Here is a 22,374-nt window from a genome sequence, read left to right on the forward strand (position 1 = left end):
AAAATGTCATTTTTAGAGATGCACAATTATTTATCAAGGAAGAAAATGTAATGAGGTCTGTGATATACTTTTCAAACTTTTGGCAAAAATAATTCTAAATACCTAATTATTTTTATAGTAAAGTTAGGGGAGGTAGAAAAAAAGGGGGAGACATCAGAGACTAAGATGAGGAATTAAGATTAACTGCAGGGATTTATGTTTTCCAGACATAACACAGGGCACAGTGAACTGAACAGTATGCACCGTCCCTAAACTAGAAAGTATTTCTCTCCCTTTTTCTAACCTGCTGTATTCTCTCACTCTCCAGCTCACTATGGTGTACACACAGCTTCCAAGCACTCTGGGAAAAGCCATCCATGAAATGAATCCAACATGCAAGTGAAAGCCTTAGGATTTTTACTGGGTTCTGCTGGTCATCTGTGAAGCAAATCCAATATGCAATTAGAGCTTTAGATTTTTAGCAGGGTATTCCTGACAACAAATAACAGTACTAGACACAGCATGTCTACACCCTTAAAGCACCTCTATCTACTCCTCAGTCTCTTGTAGCAAAGAATTTTGAAGTTCCAAGGAAAACAATTACCTCTGTACAACTTAAAAGAATTCGGTAATTAGCTCATTCTTTTCAGATAGATACTGACATTATCCAAATGCTTATAATATTCACATGCAGGGGTAGCTCCTTGGCTTTGAAAGCGGTCCCCAAATTACGACTCAGCTAAATTTGCAAGGCAGAGTGCTTGAATTCATTCTCCCTTTGAAACAAGGTCATAAATGGTTGTTAAAAGCTCAAGTCAGCCAACAACAGCTTATTATAAGTCACATGTAACTGCACAGGCAATGCTATTTTAGCTATCGGTTCACAGCACTATTTCTATCTCAGGAAAGATGTTCAGAGTGTAGGTAGACAGCTATATATTATATTATTCTCTTACTTCTCTGTATACTTGAAATATTCTTAACTGAAAAAAATAATTCACTCCCTAAGTATTTACTGAAAGCCTGCCAAATGAAAAAATCTGGTATGCACTATGAAATCTGTTTTTATTATACTCTTCCTAAATGCAAGAAAAAGATCACTTAATTAAAGAAGGAAGTAAAACATACAAGCTGTAAAGCATGTAAGATGACTACCATGGAAGTAATACAATGTGCAAAAAGAACTCAAAAAGTAGAGAAGTCAATCCAGTATTAACAAGGAATACTGAAGGTTTAAAAAAAAAGTCACAAAACTCCTCCCATCCCTTTATGCACTCCTTTGCAATGCGACATGACTGCTCTTCTCCATGCCTTGAATCTGGGCCAGTCTGTTGACTTGCTCTAACCTAAAAATGTGACAGAGGTGCCACCATGTGACTTCTAGACCTGCATCCTCCACCCTCACTTTGTTGTAGCCCTGAGACCACCATGTAAAGAAGCCCAGGCCAGCTCTTTTGAGGATGAGAGAGAGGCAGAGCTGAGAGCTAACACCAAACTGTCAGACATGTGAGTGAGATCATTCTAAACCATCCAGCCTCAGTTAAGCCATCAGATGAATGAAGACACCTGAGTGAGCCCAGACAGGACCAAAAGAAGAAACATCCAACCAAGCCCAGCCCAATTAGGTGTCCAAAGTTTTCTAAGAAAATCATGAATAAATAAAACGTTTGTTGTTTTAAACACTAAAGTTTTAGAGTGTTTTGGTATGCAGCAATAGACACCCTAAATAAATACCCCCAAAATGTCACTACCTCAAATTGTCACTGAAAAGGCAAAGATACTCCTTGCTACCACTATGCAGTTAATTCTGCACGTCTTCATAAGCAAATGTGTAGATCAATTTATAATGATTTCAGGAGCCTTATTAGGCAAGAGGAATACAAGGAGAAGCAAAATAGAGACCCTCCACTCAAGGAACTTAAAAATGAATTCAATAAAGTAGACAAGATTCTACCATAGAAATATGCATAGAGTACCCCATGGAGACCGTAGAGAAAAATCAACAGACAATCTGAGATGGTAGTAGGTGAGTGAGCAAGAGAAATTAAGGAAGGCATCCTAGAGCAGACAGAGCAAAGTCTTAAAAGCAAAAGAATTACAAGGGGCAGAAAGGTTAGTAAAGAGAGACTAGCACAATCACAAGTGAGGATGTGTGAAACATCACGGTATTTTCAGGGAACTAAAAGCAGTTCTGAATTGCTGCATTCTGAGGGATGTGTGGAGAACGGCAAGACGTCTAGCTGGAGAAGTAGAGTGAGATCACAGTGGGCTATAAGGAGTCTGGGCTTTATTCTGCTGGTGATCAAGCATCATCCAAGTGTTCGAAGGGGAGTACTATGGTTAGAATTATGTTTCTAAAAGATTATGGTTGCAGTAAATAAGATGTAGAAGATTGAGAAGGCCACACCCAGTGACAGGTAGAACAGTCAAGGTCAAGGTGAGAGACCATAGGAAAAGAGAGCGTATACTAATTGGGGAGAACTACTGATAAAGAATTGGCAGGCCATGGCAAATGACTGGATGTAAAGGGTAATAAGGGAGAAATCAAAGAGCCCAATACTATCCCCACGTATCATCTCCAAATAGGACAGAGCAGAGCAGGCAGAGTAGTCTTCTCTGGAGAAGGTAGATTCGAGATAAATTCCTTCTCGGACCTTTTGAGTTTGACTTACAAATGGAACAGTTAAGATGCACAGCATGTACTGGAATATACAAGTCTGAATTATCAACAAAATATAGCTAGAGGTACATATGGAAGTCATCTATGTAAGTACAAGAATTAAAACCATGAGTATAGATGAAATCAACCAGGGAAAGCTTCTAGAGTGAAAAGAGAGATATCAGAGGGAGAATTAGAAGTGAAAGTTATTATAGGATTTGATGAATGTAAGGCATATTACACTTTGTATCGTTTATAGCAATAATCACTCCTTAGGCCCTCTGTATTGAGGGATGTGAAGGGAGAGCCCAAGGCTCTGTTGCAGCTCATTCACCTCCTGATGGGTTATAGCTCAGGATTCCCACGTTCACAAAACCAAAGATTGGAAACTAAATGCTTATTTAAGTCCATCAACTCTTCAAAATCCATGTATATGCCTTGACTCAGGTCAAGGAGTTTAGAATTCAGCTGACTATAATGGCTGTTTTCATCTCTGTTCAATCAATTATTTACACTTCAGGAATCTTAACATTAAGCAAGTGGTACACGGATCTGATATTATGTGTTCAGTTGCTTGGAAACAAAGATTTCTCAAATTTTCCTTCTCTACTCCCAATTTTAACTATTGCCAAACCAGAAATGTCTGTGTATCACCTTCACAACAAAATAAGAAAATTCAATATCTGCATTTTTACATATCTTTAAATAACTGTATTTCACATGGCAGAGTAGATTCAGGGCAAAATAAAACATCAGGTTGCAGAGGTCAGTTTCCTATTAGGTGTCCTGTGACACACTAGGCTCTGAAACTACTCCGTGGGTACCTCCCAGTCAATTCTACACTGATTTAAATGGGATTAACTGGCTGGTATAGTTTCATTTGAGTCAGGGTATGGGTACAATCTTTGATGAGGTAACACAGTTGTTATGTGTCAAGATAAACACCTAAAGTCATAGTGTTTCAACCAACAGCCACATCATCTCAAGGTAATCAAGGTGTCATTATCAGTTCTGAAGGCCATTATTAAGTTTGTGGAATTAGACTTCAGCTTTAACTTTCAGCTCCACTGCAATAAAATCAATTATGTGCACAAAGACGCACAGAACTGCTGAGGTTATTCAGAAGGTCCTGAGGTCAAGGGCTTTGTTTTTTTAAATGTAGGATCTTAGAAAATACATGTAACTTTCCTTAAATAAAAGCCTTCAATATGTAAAACAGAAGCACTTGCACTTTCTAGCAAATACAGTTCAAAGCCAATAAATGTGATTGATAAATGTATGATTCAATAAATGGATGACCTAAAGCTTGACTATTCTATCGCCTTTCAGTACTAAGATTTAAAGGTCTGTTAGATAGCTTGCCTTTTCAGCAGTACAGACATGATGACATCTGTCCTATACAATCACTCAAATACAGTATCAATCATAAGATCTAACAGCTTCCTTGAGATACTCCATAAACCACTGTATTAATATAGACTACTGGTTCTTTTTTTTTTTTTAATTTATTTTTGGCTGCACTGGGTCTTCATTGCTGTGTGCGGACTTTCTCTAGTTGCGGCGAGCGGGGGCTACTCTTCGTTGCGGTCCGCGGGCTTCTCATTGCGGTGGCTTCTCTTGTTGCGGAGCACGGGCTCTAGGTGCGCGGGCTTCAGTAGTTGTGGCGCGCGGGCTTCAGCAGTTGTGGCTCGCGGGCTCTAGAGCGCAGGCTCAGTAGTTGTGGCGCACGGGCTTACTTGCTCCACAGCATGTGGGATCTTCCTGGACTAGGGCTTGAACCCGTGTCCCCTGCATTAGCAGGCGGATTCTTAACCACTGAGCCACCAGGGAAGTCCTAGACTTAAAGTGCAGTCCCCGGACCAGCAGCATCAGTATCACCTGAGATTATAGAAATGCAAATAATCTGGCCTCACCCCAGACCTACTGAATCAACCTCTGGGGGTGGAGCCACCACTCTGTGTTCCAGGTGATTGTGATGCCCACTCAAGCTTGAGAACCACTGAAGTATCGTATATAAAATCCTACTGCTTTGAATAGATAAAAGAGGGATAAAACCTGATTCTGCCACTTTATTTTCCAAGCTAAATTGGACCAAAAATAGCACTGAAGTTGGGAAAACAGAGGGCATGCTAACTTGATGGCCCATTTACAATTCAATAAGCAGGTTAAATGAGACAAAATCATGTCACTGACAAAAAACAACTGTTTCTCCCCACGCTCGAAAATCACTGAGAAAGAGAAGTTACCAAGGGGTATTAGCCAAGACTGTGAAGAAAGGCCCTCTCATAGCTTACTGTTAGGAATGAAAACTGGTACAGCCAAGGGGAATTTGGCAATATCTAACAAAATTAACTTATGTGTTTACCTTTTGACTTAGCAATCTCACTTCCAGGAATCTACCTTAAATATACACCTCTAACATTATGAAATTATACATACATCAAGTTATCCACTGCAGCACTGTTTCTGATTGCAAAGTACCAGAAACAACCTACATGGGAACATTTAGAAAACTGGCTAAATAAACCACGTGATATCGAGACAAAGGACACTATGCTGCTGTAAAAGAACCCAGAATATACTGTTAAGTGAAAACAGCAAAGTCCATAAACATATACCATACGTCACCTCGTGTGTATGAAAGAATGGGAAAAGAAAATATACCAACTGTATCTGCATATTTTTGCAAAAGAAATAAAAGAAAGATAAACCAGAAACTGACACTCGTAGTTACTTATAGGTACTAGGAGCTAGGATGTGAACTGGGGTGGGGGTGGGGGGGCGTGGACATTTCTGGGTACAACTTTCACTTTCACTTTCTGGGTACATATTAATGTTTTACATAGTCAAATAAATAAAAACAACAAGCATGAGTAAAGGGATCCTAAAATGGAACACAACAGAAACACGGGACCCAACCGTATTTCGAATACAGAACATAATCCCATTGAAGAAAGGAAAAAGGGAATTAGCTCAAGCAACTTTTGAATGCAGTACTTTCACTACATACCCTCAATCTAAGGACAAAAAGAACCATAAATAAATATTGAACTCTAGTGATTAGGTTTCTTTTTCACAGTAGTACAGGTAAAAAAATTCTAAAAGAATTTTTAGGATTGAGCAAGTAAGTAGGTATATTGAGAACACTGGAAGTCAGGTTTTTCACAGGTGGTGAATGAGTTACAAATATGGAAAGGAACGAATGCCAGAAAGAGCTCTGTGGTACTAGACTGAAAGTGGTGGTACCAGTAAGAATTCATGGTTTTTAATGGATGGATGGATGGATGGATGGATGGATAGCTGTATACATACACATTATGTATATATATATGTATATATGTATACACACATTATATGTAATGTGTCTGTCTATAGATCTTTTTTTTCTTTCTTTCTAGCTTGGAATTCCAAGAGGGCCTAACAGTTACGACACCCTGGTAGCAATGAACACACCTAGCACCAAGATCTAAATACCATTCTCCCCTAAAAGGAACTAGGGTTCCTTGGCGAATTGGCTGATTCCAGGACTGAAGCAGAGAAAGTATACAATACAAAATGAGCTTGGAACATCATGCTGTGCTGGAAAATAAGTAAATAACGCAAATTATGATGAGGGCATGTTCTAAATGCTAAGGAGCCAGCTTGAAGGAGCTCCCATTGGCCGAATTTGGGAGAATTTGAGCATCAAAGTTAAGTACTGGTAGTAACAGTTTATAAACCACTGACTAATAATGCATGAGTTCATAAAAATATAAATAAGTAAAAGAAGAAATAACCAAGCAAACAAATATCTGAATACAATATGAAGAAATATAAGACAAATCTAAGTTTAGGTACATTCTAAAAAATACTCTGCCTGTACTCTTCAAAAATACGAAGGTCATGAAAGGACAAGTAAGGATAAAGAATGGTTCCAAATTAAAAGAAACTAAAGAGACATGACAATTAAATACTATCCATACAAATGGATCCTGGACCCAGTATTAGGGGAAAATGCTAAAAAAGTCGTTATTAGGACAATAGATAAAATTTTAAAAGTATTCATTCTTATCAATGTAATAAGGTTATGTAAGAAAATGTCTTTTTCTTAGGATATATGTATTGAAATACGTAAGGGTTAGTCTACAACTAACTCAAACAGTTCAGAAAAAAACAGTATGTATGCAAGAGGGAAAGAGCTAACGAAAAAGCCAGTGAAGCACATGGTCAAACCTTGGCGAATTTGGGTAACGTTTATGTTTGGTAGCTTTTTAAGCAAATCACGGAATTCTCTGTAAATTTGACATCATTTTAAAATAAAAAGTTACTCAAAAGCCATCAGTTTCTTTAAAATATAATCAAAGCAAAGAAATAGAAACAGCTTTTTCAAGCAAAGAAAACCTTCTTAAACCTCCCTCTGTGTTTTGAATGAATCTCCCTGTGAAATGTCACTGTTCTCCAGAGAGTTGAGAGAATTAAAAGGAAAAGAAGGTCTAGGAAAGAAAGGTTATGCATGGAAGTAGTTGGAAAATATTTCTTGACTCTTTCCAAAGGTACTTTTGAATTTTCTATACAATCATAGAGTCAGTCACTTTCCCTGTCTTTGCCAAATAAGTTTGTTTCTCATAAATTTGACATTAATATATTTCCATTACAATGTATTTAAATGCAAAATTTTGCCTCTTTCAGAGCCTCAACTGCCTCACGATCATGTGAGTTCAAACTCATTATAATTTTCATTTTTAAAGAGTAAAATACTAAAGCAAAGACATATAGTGTTGTGCATGCCTCTCAGGATCAATAATGCAAGGCAAGCCAGGAACGGAAAACTCCACAAGTCTGACCCAATTTCCACATCACAAGTGCCTTGATTTGATTTGTTTTGGAGCACACATTTCTGGATACTACATATGGTAAGAGAAATAGTAATGGGAAGCCCATTTTCTAACATATTCATGGGAATTCATTTTTGCTTAAAAGAGATGAAAAAACCAGTATCAATGTTTTAACCAGAGATTTAAGCCTAATAGCATTCCCAACAGCTGCTCCTCAGCTGCTACCAACTTCATTTAGACATAAATGAAAGCTTTTGTGTATGAATACAGGAAAGCTAAAACTAAAGACCATTTCCAAAGGACATTTTTTTTAATGATAGCAATATTTCTGTTTCAGAATTTTTCTCCCTTGGCATTCTTGCATTTAAAACTGCCACAGGTGGTGACTATAACCAAGATGGCTGGTAGAGCACCTCTTTCCATACCTGAAAAAAAAAGTTCGTTTCACTAATGAAATGGTGAGTCTTTAATTCATGCTATTCCAATAGATACTTTTTAGTTTCATAAGAGAGGTTTATTTTTGCTTTTTAACTGTTATTTCATTTCCTAACTCAGGTTCAGCCACTGGCAGCAACTTCACTTTAATTACAGATGCATTAACAGTAAGTCTGCAGTGCCGAGGCACAGATTAAATCATCTCACAGTAGATTTACATCAGCCTTCACATCTCTATGATGGATCATTCCCCAGAATCATTAATAAGAATATAATTAACAAGTAACTACTAAATGTCAGACTGCAGTCACAGAACAACAACAAATCCATATTTCAGAACTTAGTGCTCATGTTTTTTGATCCATAATAAATTCCTACTTACTTGATTCACAACTTTGCTAAAAGCCAGATTTATCTTTTGTAAAATGAACCAGAGCATACAGGTTAAAATTTAAGCCTAACAGAAATAAAATGCATAACATTCCAAACCAGTGGAAGGGAAATCATGAAAACGTTTAATCCATATAATAAATAAGGGTAAAGCAATAAAAAAGAAAAAGCATTACAGGGACTTTCCTGGTGGTGCAGTGGTTAAGAATCTGCCTGCCAATGCAGGGGACATGGGTTTGAGCCGTGGTCTGGGAAGATCCCACGTGCCGTGAAGCAACTAAGCCCATGAGCCACAACTACTGAGCCTTGCTCTACAGCCTGTGAGCCACAACTACTGAGCCCACATGCCACAACTACTGAAGCCTGTGCTCTATAGCCTCTGAGCCACAACTGCTGAGCCCAGGTGCCACAACTACTGAAGCCTGCGTGCCTAGAGCCTGTGCTCGGCAACAAGAGAAGCCACCGCAATGAGAAGCCTCCGCACCGCAACGAAGAGTAGCCCCTGCTCACCGCAACTAAAGAAAGCCCGCGTGCAGCAACAAACACCCAGTGCAGCCAAAAATAAATAAATTAATTTTTTTAAAAAAAGCAAAAGCATTAGTGCATAGTAAAAAAAAAAAAAGCAAAAGTAAATAGAAAATGGAGGAAAAAACTGAGGAAATAAATAAATCTCAATATAACAGCCATCACAGTTGATATATCTGTTCTACATAAAAATCACCAGCTAACAGATCAATTCTCAGTTGGACTTTTTTTTAATTCCAGCAATATGCTATTTAAGAGACACATCTGAAATATAGTGGCACTGCTCTGCTACGGTTATTACTAAATACTTGATGCTTCAGCAGTCACATTTATGTGTCTTTTTTTGACACCAATAGATGCTGCTTTAGTTTCTCTTAATTCCAAGGGGAAAAATGCCCCCAAAGAAGTGGACAGCTTTCTCCAGAAAATGAGGCACAAAGAAACAAAATGTTACTGTGATGAATGACTGCTTTGTTAAGATATAAAGCCTGTGGCTATTTTTTGTCACTTAACATGTAACTCCTTTCTCCTGCATTAGAATATGTCCTCCCCAAGAGGTTTATTAAGAAAGGATTTGGCCAAAGAACAGAAAGCATATAATTTTACATATGTTACTGTGAAATGTGAAAACATGTTAATTCTATGTGCTACATGTCAAAAGAAAGGGCCAAATATTTGAAACTGTATCTAAGAGTCATTAAAAACTAAAAGAATAACTTATCCAACTCATTTTATAGAGAGGAAATTGGAGGTTCTGGTGTTCAAGGTTGCTCAACAACCATGAAGGGTACAAAGGCAGGACAGTATTTCTATAAACCTAGAGAGCTAATAGTGACAGAATCAGATATTGAATTCATGGGAAGCCATAAGATGAGAACACTTCCCTTGTATGGTACTGAAAACTCTACGCCTATGGATTTTTTGCATTTGTTCAGAGGGGCAGCCTCTGTTTCCCATTAAGCAGTCCTGTGAATATCTGAAGACCTAATATTATGCAGGTACTAAGTCTTCTCTTCTCTGAGGTACACCATGCTCACTACTCCGGGCATACCGGGCAGGCACTTTACAAAAAATCATCTCACTATGACACTACAACATCCCACTCTCAGCAACTGATACAACTATTAGATAGAAGATTAGCAGAGACAGAGAACTGAACAGCACATCAACCAATGAGATCTAACTGACATTTATAGAACACAGCACCTAACAACAGCAGAATACACATCCTTATCAAGTGCCCAAGGAATATTCACCAAGACAAATCACATCCTGGGTCATAAAACAAACCTCAACAGGTTCAAAAGAACTAAAATTATCCAGAGTATATTCTCCAACCGTAATGGTATCAAACTAGAAACCAATAGCTGAAAGATGGTAAGAAAATTATCTCATTGTAACCATCCCAACATACTTTTGAGAAAGGTATTGTACACTTGATGAAAGAGTGAGACTCAAAGAAGCTATGCTACCTATGTAAGGTCATAAGCATTAAGTGTTAAAGCTAAAAAGTTTATTCAAGAATATCTGACTCCAAAGTCTACAGTTTCCACAGTACGATGTTACCTCTCAACAAACAGAGGTTCCAATCCAGTAACTGCCAAACTTGATCACACCCTCCCATATTATTTTTTTTGAAAGCCTGTGTTCCAAACGTTTTTATTCATGTACTACCATCCTACTACGTACGTCAACATACAAAAAGTAGATATTTTGAAAAGATGCTCGTCTAAATAAACATGAACAGAGGTCCTAATGTTTTCTTTATGTAACACAGTGATGGTCATGGATATCCCTCAAGGTTGAGCATTCTTTTTCACCTGCTCTTAAGATATTTTCTTCCCCATCTTTACTTATACAGTTCATTTTTCACACCCAAATTATAGCACTGCCCATTTATCCTTGCTCAATTACGGTCCACTGCTCCATTCTATCCGCGGCCTGTCATCCATCATTGACTGTCACTCCCAGCTTCACATGAGCTGCGACATTGATGGACCTGCCCTCAACAGCTTTATTCAATCAAGAATGAAAATTTCAACAGCACAGGTTTAATTCTTCAGCTTGTCAGACTGGAATTACCAACAACTTTGAACACATTTTTTCAGCTACTTTTTTTTTTTTTTCATTTTTTTTTTGCAGTACACGGGCCTCTCACTGTTGTGGCCTCTCCCGCTGCGGAGCACAGGCTCCGGACGCGCAAGCTCAGCGGCCATGGCTCACGGGCCCAACCGCTCCGTGGCATGCGGGATCTTCCCGGACCGGGGCACGAACCCGTGTCCCCTGCATCGGCAGGCGGACTCTCAACCACCAGGGCCACCAGAGAAGCCCTCAGCCACTTTTTAATTCACTTAATTGGTCTCACAATCCATACTTCACCATTTTCTTTTTAGGATATCATACAAGATTTCTGCAAACACCCTGTGGAAGTTTAAGTGTGGTATATACCACTTTTCAGACAAGTTCACTACTTGAAGAAGCCCTGAGAACCAACCAGTCCAAATGCTCCAGTTTATCTGAAAAAAAAACACTGCGATTCAGAGAAGTTAAGTGGTTCTCTCAGGTCACCCAGTCAACTGAGACAGAATCTAGTTCAGGGCCGAAATCATCTGGATTAAACCTGCGTTCTCACTACATCATCAGTGGCCTAATAGAGAAAAAGGGAAACACTAACTGAGCATGGTGATGGATGCCAAGTGTCACAGCCAGCGCTGCATACTTCCTAACCAAAACCTCCATTTATTGGCAAAATAATAAATGCCTACAGGATCAGCCAGACAGCATGAGTGAATGAGCAGGCAAGGTATAGCCAGCTGGGAGCAGTGGTCCCACCCAAAGAGGACCCCGCAGGCACACAGCTCAAGCAGGCAGCCAGAGACACCGGTGCAAGGTGGCCAGATCTTCTGATTTCTTCTGAGGCTTAAATGTCAGCAACGATTTCAAATTTGACACAGTCCCCATCAAAGAAACCACATCCAACTGGCAAACCACTCAATATATGCCAGGCATCTTGCATACTTTCTTTCTTTCCACAACCAGGGTTTTAATGGATGAGGCACTTGTAGCTCAGAGAGATTAAGTAAGGTTGCCCACATAGCTAAGAAGTAGCAGAGTCATAATTCAAGCCTGTTTAATTAAACACCTGCACTATACTGCCTCATTTAATCCTTATAGCCACCCTCAGAGGCAGTTACGATTATCCACGTTTACAGATTGGGGGAAGTAAGTCACAAAGATTAGTAGATTCTCCCCTGACACACCAAAAACCCAGTTTTATGTCTTCCAGTTTTAATAGGGACGAAAGACTCTCAAGCAGTGAGTCTTAAAACTAGAAGATACTTCTTGACTTGCACTTTTTATTTAGCTGGGAGGTCACTGTCCAGATTCTTGTGCCTCTAAAGTAAGCCAATTTCAACTTTAATGGAACAAATAAATAACACTGACTATGAACTGTTACCTGATGAAATAATCAGTAAACCCTGCGAGTACACTCATTTCTGTGTTTTAGCACCAGTTCCTAACTTGAATTCAAGAGGACATGTAAATACAATATTCTGTGTAAATAGGATTAAGTGTTCTCTCCCTGAATCTAAATACTGGCACCCAAAGATTAACTATTCTATTTTCTTAACCTCTACTCATTCATAAACCTCTCTCTAGCCCAGGGACATACAGAATATATTGGTGTGAAAACATACACACACCACACTTACTTCAAGGGCTGACATTCCAGGGACAACTTCTATGTCTCTGTCCCCACACCTACCAGGCATCTCAAAACTGGATTTGCTGGCTCCTATCCTACAGCTGTATTATCTACTGCTGAGCCTGCGCATGGGGCTGAGAGTCATGCCAGGAACATACAATAGCGGACCAAAGAGAAACAAAGCATTGTCTGAGGGAGGGATCAGAGCCAAACAGAGACTTCCTTCATAACTTGGGATCCCCATGTAAGTACAGGGAGGTGCCTCACGCTCTCTCCCCTTTCCCGTTCTTCCTCCCCACTCCGTATTTCCTCCCTAGGTCCCCCGTTCTCCCGTCAGTTAATTCCCTAGGAACTACCGCTAGCAAGAAAATTTCCGTCGCCGTTTCTCCATGTCCCATTAAAAGTCACTTGAGCCTTTGTTCAGCTCCATTTTTGCTCAGAGGAGGATAATTTCATGACTGATTTCCTATTTAATCAGTTACCTCTGAGGGACATTTGCATTTTAAGCGGGGGCTCCCAAAGATGGGAAGACTTCATCTAAAGGACTCATTTCTCACAGTAGATTTTCTGGTCCCTTGGTAGGGCGAGAGGTGTTGACCTCAAGGTACAGCTTGGAGGACTTCAGTCACACTCCTCCCCGCAATTTCCAACAATTCCCCTCCCAGTAAATACACTACAGAGTTCCTGCTATGTAAATGCAGCTTCAAGCCACCTTCAAATAAACATCCAGTTTTTTTAAAAAAATTACTGCGGGGGATATCTCCCAATGTTCTTAAATGATTTTTAAATGAGGTTATGTATTAAAATGCCTAGCACTGTGGATGGTATAGATAGCAAACATTTAATAAGCAATGTTGTTTGGTACTGTTTTTTATTAACTGTTATTATAAACCCATTTTCTTTCACACATCTAGTGAAATTCAGATGAAATAAAGCCTTTTTAGACATCCCAAGGGGAGGGGAATTAAAACATGCCTTAAGAAGAAATCAAACAAAAGGGAAGTATTATGACTTACTACTAAAAAAAGAAAAGTTATCAGAAATGGCTACTCACCTTGCTGTAGTTGTATAAACAAAATAGATCTATTATAGATTTTGTTTTGCTAGGAAAGAAGAAAGTATCAAGAGGAAAAAGACACCAACCACCAACACTACATAGCCCTCACAAGAAAAGGAAAAGGGTTTTTCCTTATAAGTGGCCTGCTGAAGGTACAGCATCAGACACTCCAGACTGAAGTTTTTTTGTTTTGTTTGTGGTACGCGGGCCTCTCACTGTTGTGGCCTCTCCTGCTGCGGACCACAGGCTCCAGATGCATAGGCTCAGCGGCCATGGCTCACGGGCCCAGCCGCTCTGCGGCACGTGGGATCTTCCCGGACCGGGACACGAACCGGTGTCCCCTGCATCGGCAGGCGGACTCGCAACCACTGCACCACCAGGGAAGCCCCAGACTGAAGTTTTTAATTAACAATTTATTAAAGACTGTTAAAAAGAGCAGCATCTTATTCACTGTTCATTAAACCAACTTTCTGCAGCCAGAGTAGAGTATATGATACGAATACCAGAAAGAAGCATTTCCGAACAATTCGGCCTCAAGAGTGATCTAATACGGAGCACCTCCTACGATCCTACCTGCAGCTAATCAGTTAATCCAATTCTGGATGCTCATCTATAACAGCAGTCCAACAACACAAAATTTTTATTAAGCCATTAAAACTACATGGAATCAGGGCTTCCCTGGTGGCGCAGTGGTTGAGAGTCCGCCTGCCGATGCAGGGGACGCGGGTTCGTGCCCCGGTCCGGGAAGATCCCACATGCCGCGGAGCGGCTGGGCCCATGAGCCATGGCCGCTGAGCCTGCGCATCCGGAGTCTGTGCTCCGCAACGGGAGAGGCCACGACAGTGAGGGGCCTGCATACCGAAAAAAAAAAAAAAAAAAAACTACATGGAATCTTTATGCTGAGAGCACTGTAAACTGAGTATGCTGAAAATCTTCCATTAGAATCACTGAGAGTTAGGGTCAACCTCTTCTGTTGCAATAATAATTAAAATAACCAATTTCTACTGTGTGCTAGACACTGTCTTAAGGGCTTTACATATTTTAACTCATTAATCCTTACAATTAACCCTACAAAGAAACTACTATTTTACACCTAAGTACAAAGTATAGACAGATTAAGTAATTAGCTCAAGTGACAAGGTCAGTGCCAAGAATGTCAACTAATAGCACGCATATGCCGTTTCCCTGTTTACAAAGCACAGTAAGGCACATTATCTCTCTGGTCCTCATAACTGCCTTATGAGGCATGTATTTTTACTTCTGTCCCTAATTCATAGATGAAGAAACCAACTAGAGAGGTAAGTAACTTGCCTAAAGGCACAAGTAGTTAGAGGCGCTGACATCAGAAACCAAGTCAACCATAAGAGCCGACCCACGTAGGGCGTGTAAGGACCTACTGCCACAGGTCTCACCTCTACGTAGGATGACACAGGGAGACCTCGAGGACCATCTGCCCCTTAAATCTCTCTGTTTTCCTGCCCCAAATTCTCCAAGTGGTCACGTGTACATACCTTTATCAAAGTGCTTACTGCAGTATATTAAAATGGCCTGTTCATGCATTTTTTTCTCCTTTTAGACAAGAAGCTCCTGGAAGGCAAGATGATGAGGTATTCATCACATAATTATTCATCACATAATATATTAATTCTTAATATAAAGTGGCTGGCAACTAGTAGGGACTAAAAAAAAGCAGAAATGAAATACTAGTTCAATGTGCTTAAGTCTATTAGATTATATTCCTCTTTGAGGTTGATGACTAAACTCTATTTCAAGACCATTCCCTAGGAACAGTCACATTTTGTTAATAATTTAAAATGTTTTTGACCGACAAAAGATTAATCTCCAAAATATACAAACAACTCATGCAGCTCTATGTCAAAAAAACAAACAACCCAATCAAAAAATGAGCAGAAAATCTAAATAGACATTTCTCCAAATAAGACATACAGATGGCCAAAAAGCACATGAAAAGATGCTCAACATCACTAATTATCAGAGAAATGCAAATCAAAACTACAATGAGTGGACTTCCCTGGTGGCACAGTGGTTAAGAATCCACCTGCCCATGCAGGGGACACGGGTTCGAGCCCTGGTCAGGGAAGATCCCACATGCCGCGGGGCAACTAAGCCTGTGCGCCACAACTACTGAGGCTGCACTCTAGAGCCCTCGAGCCACAACTACTGAGCCCGCGCGCCACGACTACTGAAGCCCCCGTGCCTAGAGACCGTGCTCCTCAACAAGAGAAGCCACTGCAATTAGAAGCCCACGCACCGCAACGAAGAGTAGCCCCTGCTCGCCTAGAGAAAGCCCACGCACAGCAACGAAGACCCAACGCAGCCAAAAATAAATAAATAAATAAATTTATTTAAAAACAGAATTAGTTTCCTTTGTACTAAGCAGTCCATTTGCCCATGAAGTTAAGGCTAATGTTACCTCAAAGCCACTGCTGAAATTTAAAGTATTGCTCTGGTATTTTTACTGCTTTTGAAATTAAGCTGAGCGTATAACTAATAGAGTATCTGCAGATACTCCAAACCAATTCAAAGTTCTATATGGTGAATACAACACTTTTAGTTCTGGTCCGAGCATGAATATATTTTATATATGGCATCTAAACCAAAACTCTGTCGGCATATGACTCAATAGCAGCACATGAACATGGTAGAGGAAAGAGCTTATTTATACGTATCCACAGTTCATTCCAAGTACGATTCAGGGCACTGAGACAGAACAGAAGGGGTGAACCAACCTCAGATCTCATCCTAACTTAAAATGTAACACATTAGGCCTTAACAGTACTTTCCTTCAGCTTCAAGAAGCACAGGTCTCTGTGCAGAGCCACCTGGACCCCCTTCTCCCCTCTTCCTGGGACACAGCAGGTGGGGTTGACTCAGGAGGCTCTGGCTGAAGGCAAGCAGGCAGGAAGGGTATGGTGACCCTAGAGATGATCCAGTTTAGACCACATGGACTGGATCTGTTCAGTGTGCTAAAGAACATTACTGGGGCTAGAAGTCCAGAGGAGGCAGACCCAGAAGATGTGACAGCAACTAGGTCAGCTGATGTGAAAAATAAAGGAAAAGTGCTTCAATCAGCATTTCAAAACATTTAGGTTTTAAGTGGTATGTTTAAATAAACACTATTTTGGGTTTTTTTTAAGGTTTTAGGTCATCAAGGTGTAACGTAAAACAAATTTCTTTGTAAATGATTTTTGAAAATTGACTATTCAGACTCAACTTACAAGGCGCATAAATCATCCATCATACAAAACATATTGTGAGGGCTTCCCTGGTGGCGCAGTGGTTGAGAGTCCCCCTGCCAATGCAGGGGACACGGGTTCGAGCCCTGGTCTGGGAAGATCCCACATGCCGCAGAGCAACTGGGCCCGTGAGCCACAATTACTGAGCCTGCGCGTCTGGAGCCTGTGCTCCGCAACAAGAGAGGCCGCGATAGTGAGAAGCCCGCGCACCGCAATGAAGAGTGGCCCCCGCTTGCCACAACTAGAGAAAGCCCTCGCAAGGAAACGAAGACCCAACACAGCCATAAATAAATAAATAAAGCAAACTGTCCACAAGTAAAAATAAATAAACACTATTATAAAAAAAAAAGTTACCTCTATAATAAATATCTATTAAAAAAAATATTGTGAAATATTAAGTCATGCTGCTATGTGCATTATTAGAATGGACTCAGTTCATGTCACCAGCTTCCCAAGCTGTATGATCAGGGAGGCAGAGCCAGAGCGTGTAGTAAAACACCCAATCTCCCTATTACAGAGTTGAACCTGGGGAGAGGGATGGAAAAGAGACTGCAGTGTGTTCCTTGTTGTCATATTCCCACAGTTACCTGAAAAAGCAAGTGCTATGCGAATTCAGAAAGATGAAACAACGAAATGTCATCTAGGTACTTATTTTATAATAAATTACGGTCTTCTGACCTGCTGGATTGTGATTTTCTTTTCCCCTTTACAGCTTCCCATTCATGGACCCTGGCTCAAAGCCTCTTAGGGGTCCAGAGCATTTCCAGAGAAAAAAGAAAAATGCACGCTGATCCAGTTCCTCTCTTCATCACCGCCCTCTGCTGAGGGATATTTCACAGAAAGGCAAAGAACTGTTTGATGTCTGAACATCTGCAGAACACTGAACCATGGTTTCTTCCGGGACCTATTTAATCTCACTGCAGACCTCCAATCACATCCTCCTGGAGCAGCATGTCTCTGTCATTAAAAGGAACAATTTAGATGGAAAATGTCCACATGTTACCACACCCAGTTATTTTTCACTTTTTACCATTACCTCATTTTCTCTACTTATTACTCTTAAAGTTGCAACAGAGTGTTACACTTCTGTCACAAAACAATGTGTTCTCTTATCTTTCAGCATACTATTTCTTATCCACAGTAATTACTGATTAATACAGTCAGTGGTGATTAAATTCATTTTTACCCACAACTTCATTTTCATAAATGTTCTCTTTAAACATTTTCTTATTTTCTCTTATGAGATTCCTGGACATTCCCGGACATGGTATATATCACTTTCATCATTAAATTCCGTTGATTCTGGGCCCTAATCTACTCTTCTGGGCTAGCCTTTCAGACAGGCATACTGACTCAGAGACAGAGCTCTCCTAGAAACAAATCAAAACCCTCATTTCTTAGCAGAAAGGCAAGATTCATATCTACTGCTACATTTTCCATGACTGCTTATCCACTCATTTGTATAACAAAACGTCAGTGAACAAATACGAAAAAACACAACAGTCCCCCTTCTCTCCTGGACTGCAGTTATTCAGGGGAAACAGCACAGAAACCCATCAGAGAAATAAGTCACAATCACCAGAGAAAGGAAAGATCGTGAATGATTTATGAACAAAGACACAGAGAAGGGAAGAGAAGGGGGCAGCCAGAGACGTATTAACTTTTGCAGCCTGGTCTTCCTTTGACTGGGAAAAGGATTCTCTTGATTTCTTGTCCTCCCACCACCTGCCAGCTCTCTCCTTGGCTTGACACCTTCTAGCAGCTCGTCACTAATTAGAGTCAAGGAAAAGTCAAAGCTTAAAATGTAGACTGAATAATGACAGAAGTCTGGCTGTGTAAATATACTGTACAACTGCTTTTGCCAGGGTTAAAAAAAAACCTTTCTCGTCATTCCTTTTATTCTGAACTTGATGTTTTCTACGTACTTGAAGCTAAGCTATCCCGTACCCTCCATGTTGGCGTCTTATGAAGGTCTCCGTGAACATTCATTAAGGAAACATCTCTCCTCTTCTTTCGTAGGACCAGCCCAATTCAGCTGCCCACCGAATGAACTGCTTTCACCCTTCCAGCTTCCGTGAAAAAGTTAACTTCCTCTAAGCAACAAATCATTTCAACACATTGGTCTTTCCCTACCCCTTCCCACACATCATCACACGGTGAATGCATAATCTCAAACATTATGACTCTTTCCATGCTCCTCTTTTCATGACTGTGGCTTGCCGGGGTATCGAAGCTGGTGGCTCTCCTAAAGACTCTGCTCCACCTCTGCTCTTTACCTCCTTCTGTCAGTTACTCCCTCTAGGTCTGTTTGTAAAATGGGAATGGTAGCTACTTACCCCTCTGAGGATTTCTGTTGGAATTAAATGAGAATACTGTGGGACAGTGCCTGGCATAGAGGTTAATACATGAAAGAACTCAATTATTGAGAATTCTTTTTATTCCTTTCTTCTCCTACTGGGAAAACCTAAGTCCAAACAAGTTATCCCATAAGGTCACACAACTCTTGCTTCAGAGAGAGTCTTAAACTCTCACTTAGAGAAAGGTTCTTCCTCCCTTTTTTTCCTATCAAAGTTTTCTAGTCTCAGGCAGACATCATTACCAAGACAGGTGATAATTCCCGGGGAATTAAAATGAGTCCAGAGAAGATATTAAGGCAGCTGAGGAACACAAGCACTAGGAATGAAAGACAACAATCTATATCCTCTGAGGAAACCAGGTCAAGAAACTCTCCAGATGAGTCTCATGAGGATACAGAAATGTAAACAGATGGGAAAAAAACAGCTGAAAAGCTAACAGGCAAGAATTTCCAAGAACTGAGGTGGGGGGGTGGGGCTAAAACGTCCAGTTGAAAGAGTTTCCAGTGGAAGATGGGAAAGCAAGCAAGTAGGCAGGCAAAAAACAAGCATATGAAGACAAAACACAAAATAAGGTGGCATAAATAAGGCAGACAGAACAGCAATAAAGTAAATGGACGAAACTGAATACCCAAAAGACTCTCAGATTGAATTTTTTAAAAATCGTGACTCAAAGAATCAACATTAAAGGTATGGAAAATATAAGTCAGAGGAGCATAAAATGGAAGAAAACCAATATAGCAATTTTACTATCAGATAGAATAGACTTTAAAGCCAAAACATCATCAAGGACAAAGAGAGAATCTGCCTACTAAGAAAAGGAATGAAACAGAACAAGACTACAATAATCACAGAAGTATTATGTACCTAAAAATTGGACCACAAAATATATAAGTAAACAAGTGACAGATCTACTGGGATAAATAGACAAATCAACTATTTTCATCAGTTACTTTAATATACTCCCCATAGAAACTGACAGGATATTTAAATAAATGATTAATAATATTATATATATTACATGTAATATTAAGATACTCCTCTCAGAAATGATAGAGAAAATGTAAACATACTAATTAATAGTAACACATAGAACTTTAGAAACACAGACTATGTGTTCTTCTTAAGCACTCATGGAATATTCACAGAAACTGACCACTTCATAAACGACAATGGAATCCTCAAAAAGTTACCAAAAAGTTCATCAGATTATGTTCTTACCTCAATATAATAATAGGCAGAAACAAATAATAAAAGGATAACTAGAAGATATCCTATCTGAAATATATGTAAAAGTAATAATGAAAAATAATATGTGATTTCAAGAAGAAACAGCAAGGAGAACTCACAATCCTTACGGCATAATGACAAGGGAAGAGCTCATGCCAAAATCTGTGGACTGTGCCTGAAACAGTAACAGCAGGAGACTCTGAGCCAATAAGTTAATTCATTAAGGAAGACAAAGCCAAGAGAATAAAGTCAGAAATGAGAAGGCAGCGAATAAAGATATGGGCAGAAATCAATGAACTAGAAGAAGACCAAAAAATAAAAAAAGAGAGAGATTAAGAAACAACCAAGTGGTGTTTTTTAAAGGCTAATGATTTAGAATAGCCTTAGGCAAGACTGACAAGAGAGAAGGCAAAGAAATGGCAAAGATCCCTCCCTCACACCATAAGAAAAACCAAAATCCAAGGAGTTTAAGGGCAGAATAGAGAGGAAATAACTACTGAAATAACGAGTGAGGGAAACAAAGAGAATAAGAATTTAAAACAGTTAAGTAACATCAATATTAATGATAAGAAAATCCTGGAAATATGAAAATGATATGATGAACATGTTGACAGCAAAAACCATCAACCATCTTTACCCAGCAAAACTATCATGTGAAATACTTTTTAAGAAAGACAAAAGCCAAAAGAATTAATCACCCCACCCACAGACCACTAAAAATAAAACAAAGAGGTGTATGATAAGGGAATAGAGAACTAATGGGAGAGTTTTACAAAACTGTCAAGTACAAAACCAATATACATAAAATCAATAATATTCCTCTCCACTGTAATAAGGACAACAAACAATATACAACAACAAAAGCATTATATCTAGGAATTAACCTAACAAAGGCTGCACGAGATTCTCAAGGAGAAAACGTTAAAACCTTAAAGCACATTTAAAAATCTCTGTATAGGAATAAAGACGCAGACATAGAGAATGGACTTGAGGACATGAGGGGGGGAAGGGTAAGCTGGGACGAAGTGAGAAAGTAGCACTGACATATATACACTACCAAATGTAAAACCAGTAGCTAGTGGGAAGCAGCCGCACAGCCCGGGGAGATCAGCTCAGTGCTTTGTGACCACCTAGAGGGGTGGGATAGGGACAGTGGGAGGGAGGTGCAAGAGGGAGGGGATATGGGGATACATGTATACATATAGCTGATTCACTCTGTTGTACAGCAGAAACTAACACAACATTATAAAGCAATTATACTCCAATAAAGATGTCAAAAAAAAATCTGTATATATAGAGAGAGGAGATGCTCATGGGCAGGATGAGTTAACATTTTTAAAGATATCAAGTTTCTCTAAAATTAACTTAAAACATCACTGCATTGCATATAAAATCCCATCAGGAATTGGAGGGAGCTTGACAAAATAATTCTAAAAACATATATGGAAGAAAAAAAGAAAAATAACAGCTAAGACATTTTTTGGAAGAAACTAAAGCAAAAGCTGAAGGGGCTTATCCTGCCAGATATTAAAATTAATCATGTAACAGTAATTGAGAATGGTAAAAACTAATGAAAAAGAATCAAGAAGAAAAGTCATGAAACAGAATATGTTTTCTTTCTTTCTAGCTATCATACACGCGCGCGCACACACACACACACAAATGGGGGAAAGAAGGGAATCAGAGAAAAGGTCTGGGGTCAGTGATAAGGTGTCATAATTCAGATTTGGGGAAATTCTATGGCTCTATAATTAGGATATGAGGGTGACCAGTGAAGGGAAGGAAACCATGTATTCCATAGAATAAGAAACACACCTATGCAGTAGAGGAAAGGCTCTAGATGCTCTAAAACAAAGAATTACCATGAGCAATCTCATGTATTTATATATTCCAAATATGACAAGATTCTATAATGTACTAAGATCTGCTTTATCCTTAATATTACCATTTACAGACAGTTTTACAAAA

At 39.5% G+C, this 22,374-nt stretch overlaps 1 protein-coding gene across 1 annotated transcript in view; it reads right to left on the bottom strand.

Moving 5' to 3' along the window:
- SH3GL2 (SH3 domain containing GRB2 like 2, endophilin A1) overlaps positions 1–22,374 on the bottom strand; it is a 201,296-nt gene that overhangs the window by 116,411 nt on the left and 62,511 nt on the right. The window lies entirely within an intron of this gene.

The sequence above is a fragment of the Orcinus orca genome, chromosome 6 (genome assembly GCF_937001465.1).
Source record: "Orcinus orca chromosome 6, mOrcOrc1.1, whole genome shotgun sequence".
NCBI lineage: Eukaryota > Metazoa > Chordata > Mammalia > Artiodactyla > Delphinidae > Orcinus > Orcinus orca.